Raw genomic sequence first — 3,930 nt, forward strand, 5'->3', positions numbered from 1 at the left:
AACAGGGAAGAATTGGTGGGGGATGTAGAAGTAGATGGAAAGCTGGTCAGCAGTGACCACAAGATGACTGAGTTCAGGATCCTGATATAAGGAAAACACCCTGGAAACACACAGCCCCTCCTCTGGGTTCTCAGACCCTCTAGTCCAGCTTAACCTGCTCTGGGCTTGTGGACCCTTTGGCCCAGGTCAGCCCTTCCCTGGGCATATGGACCCTCTTGTCTGGGTCTCATCTTTTTCCTAAGCTCCTGGACCCCTTACTGGGCCCCACTCAATCTATGGGCTCTTGGGTTACCAATTGTCTAAGTAGGTCTTGAGCCTGTCACACCAGAGCTCAAGTCTAAACTACCAATGCAACTTAAATGAACAAGAAGCATCTCAGTTCTCTGGCAGATACCTCAAACCCTCTAGGGATTTAATTTAAAACAAAGGCCACTTGCCTGTAAAACCCAGTCTTTCTCTTCCTAGGGAACTTATCTCTGCTCTCAGGCCTGCAAATTTGTTTAGCTAAATCTAAAGTCCCTTCAGGAGCCCTGCTACTCTGCTGCTAGGAGCTCCTTACTTTGTTTTCCAGGGAGAGACTGCTTGATCAGTTCCAGGTCTGGGCTTATATAGCTCTAGCCTGAGCCCTCTTGTGATCAGGTGAGTCTCTCATTAGCCCCCTTCAACACCTTCAGGTGACCTCTCAAGCTTCTTGCTCCCTTCAAGTAGCAGGCACACTCCAGTGCCCTGCTCCACTCAGACTATGCAACAATTACTGCCATGCCCACTGCTTGAAGGCACATGTACAATTGAAAATCTCACATATTACAATCAACGAGTACAGGCACATGTATCAAAGTGGTCAAATGTGGTGTAGAAACATGAGAAGAATAAGATTGCTTCTCTCCAAGTTTCAGGTTTCCCATTTGTAAATCACATTGATGTATTTTCTGTAGATTTGTTGTTTAAATAAAAAAGACACAAAAGTTATTTGCCTCCTTCAGAGCTGGGAGGAATTGTGACATACAACAATGATTAATGAAGTACAACAGGTCTATGGATTCAAGGTGCTAGAGCAAAGAGATTCAGACAACTCAGTTTGCTAGTTGTCTGCTTAATCTACCAGATCATGTTCTGTCTCTAGTTCTCTCTCACTCCTACCCAGCAAGATTTAGCATATTTCTGGTCCTAGAGCAGCAAATATCTGAACTTTAAGCATCTCGTATCTGTTAGCAATGGGCTTCCTCAGAACTATAAAAATCAACAAGTTCCTATACTGTTTATAAACTGTTTTTAAAACATAGGTAATATACAATTTCCAAATGAATCCAAGGCACCGGTGTTTAAATAAGGTCACTAGAACAAAGCATATGTGAAATAAAGCTGGACAAAAAATTCTTGGATGAATAGTTTCTTGGCGGAAAAAAAAAGGAAAAAGTCAATATCAACAACCAGGACTAATTTTTAACATTGATTTTATACCCCCTCCCCTCCCTGCAACCTGGCTCTGGCTGACATCTGATACCTACAGGTAAACAACCTGCTTTTGTTCTTTGCAGCCCTCCTAAATTTGCATTCGTGCAGAACAGCTTTCGAAAGAATGGCTTTTTTCATAGTTGAGGATTTCTGACCATCTTTCATATCTCTCACAATTTTTAATTTATTTTTTGCCTGAGGAAGGATGTGTGTATCTGAAAGTGTGTAAATAGCAACTTTTTTGCAACTATTTAGTTGGGATCTAACAAAAGATAATGCTTCTACCCGAAGACTTCATGTGCCTTGGCTAAAAAAAGGCAGTTTGGGGTTGACCACAATTATTCATAAATTCATGCTGAATTCAGTGAACAAGAGCCAGATTTTAAAAAGAAAACATATTTTGAAAAAGTTAAAAAGCTTCCTGATGGCATTTTCTAAATGAAACATTTTTAGTTTTCATCTAAAATAAATTAGTCGAAGCCTACCAATTAAAAAACAAAAGGTTAATGAACCCAAAGTTAAACAACAAATTTTGTTTCTGAGCAGATGATTTCAGTCAACCAGAAGTGAACCAATTTACAACATTTTTCACTTTACTGGTATAATAGGCCTTCACCTCCAAGGCAGCTCTGGTGCCCTGAGACAGCACTCTTGCTTTCCAAGGCACTATCCGGTACTTGCCTATACAGTAACAGAAGTTAGAGACCCCTATTACATACCACAGCCTCCTCATAAACTCCTCATAGGGAAGCCAGTCCACATGCAGTATCCCTCTTAAATCTTGCACCAATGCCCCCAGTGCAGGCTGTCAGATTTCATGTATAGCAGCTATAGGGTTTTTTTTTTCCTATGAGATTCCTCCACTTCTCTCTGGTGTGATACAACATCCACACATTTTAGGAATTTCACAGGTATCTCCCCTTTCTCCCTTTCTGCTGCCCCCCATTCTCAGGTTTCTATTCAGTTGGGTTGAATAGATAGGCTGTCCCCCTAGTCCAAGACACATTCCAATTCCTTCTAAGCCACAGGGCAATTGTATCACTTTGCAGTCCACTGCTCGGAGGTCTTTACATGGAACTGGCTCAACATGCATTTTTATCTACATGGTGTGGCAGCACAGTAGGGGGCGCTGCTACACAGAGACCCCTGCTTCACTGTGCCAGGCCCAGAACCTCACTTTGAGGTCTCTGTGGGAGTGAAGATCACAATGCCTGCCCCAAAGATGTTCTGGGTCCCTGGGAAAAGAATCCCAAAGACCATAAGGAGTGTCAGGGAAGCTGGCCCAAGCATGTACACTCACCTCAGTCCAGACAAGAAGGGAAAGAACAGGACACGGTGAGATCACAGACACCGAGATTTATCAGCTCCTGTTAGTTCCAGATGGCTGGGCACATAATGGAGTGCAATATAAAAATGTGACTAGCAACAGCTGCAGGGAAGAGAGGAAGACAGAGAAAGAACTGAAAGGATTAAAAAGACAAAAATGCTTGGACTATGCCCTGGCAGGGTCAAAGGAGAAGAGTAGGAAACTCTCTCCTTTTGAGGCTTGAAGAAGTCTCTCTACAAACCTGAATCCAGAAGAAAGAAGACACCATGGCAGTGATAGGAGGGCTACCAGTTACTTGATCTGGGAAAATCTGCAGAGCCCAAAGACAACTAACTGTGAGCAGTGGTGTTGCAGGACTGGGGATCCATGAGAATTCCAAAATCAATTGTTCTGCAGTCTACTTGAGGATAGTATTAAGGATAAATAAGGGTTATGCCTGAGATAGGGACCCCCATTGCTGGGGAGAATTAAGTCATCCCCTCCCAGGAAGCAGAGACTGAGTACAGGGGTGACAAGCCATCCATTGTATGATAATACATATAGAACCAAACCCAAGTTGTCCAGCTCATTGGTCTATCAGTGACCCCCCTAAAAACAGAACAGTGTGTGCAGAAAAATCATAGCCAGCCAAAGGTCAACAGCATTCTAGGCCAGCAAGCCTCCCTTCTTTTTCTGGTACATCAAGTTGTGGCAGGTGAGACAGGGCAGATGTGCTGAGAAAAACCTTAGCTGAAAGACTTGCGGGGACCTTAAGGCTAGCATGCACCAAATCCCACCAGTAATGTAAGCAAGTAGTTTCATTAAATTAACTCATTCACTTACAGTCTCCCTTAGGGAGCCCACAGCCAGCTGTCCCACTTCCTGGAGAACCCTCACAAGCCTAGGGTAATGCTGCCACCACCAGGGCACTGGTCTCTGACAGGGCTCTGTGCAGCCTGGGGCACACAGACTCCACAAACCTAGGGGGTGCTTTGCCCACAGTAATATTTCAGGGTGTTTCTTTCAGCTCAAAGCATCCCAAGATAGCATCAGTAAGAACTGAGGGAAAATGAAAAAGAAAAATATTTTGTTGGCCAGGCACAGGGTGGAAGGTCTCTCCCTCGCTCGGTGTCCAACAATGAAGGATGGAACCCAATACCTTTATTGAT

The 3,930-nt window shown here is 43.8% G+C and overlaps 1 long non-coding RNA gene across 1 annotated transcript; it reads right to left on the reverse strand.

Annotated features, from left to right (window-relative positions):
- Nucleotides 1-2,762: 2,762 nt before the first annotated feature.
- On the reverse strand, nucleotides 2,763-3,071 carry LOC109319302. Its single transcript, XR_002103474.1, has 2 exons — nucleotides 3,024-3,071; nucleotides 2,763-2,839 (listed from the first exon to the last, which is right to left on the reverse strand). It is a non-coding gene; the product is annotated as an uncharacterized LOC109319302 (long non-coding RNA).
- Nucleotides 3,072-3,930: the final 859 nt, after the last annotated feature.

The sequence above is a fragment of the Crocodylus porosus genome, unplaced genomic scaffold, assembly GCF_001723895.1.
Source record: "Crocodylus porosus isolate Cpor-Errol unplaced genomic scaffold, CroPor_comp1, whole genome shotgun sequence".
Taxonomy (NCBI): domain Eukaryota; kingdom Metazoa; phylum Chordata; order Crocodylia; family Crocodylidae; genus Crocodylus; species Crocodylus porosus.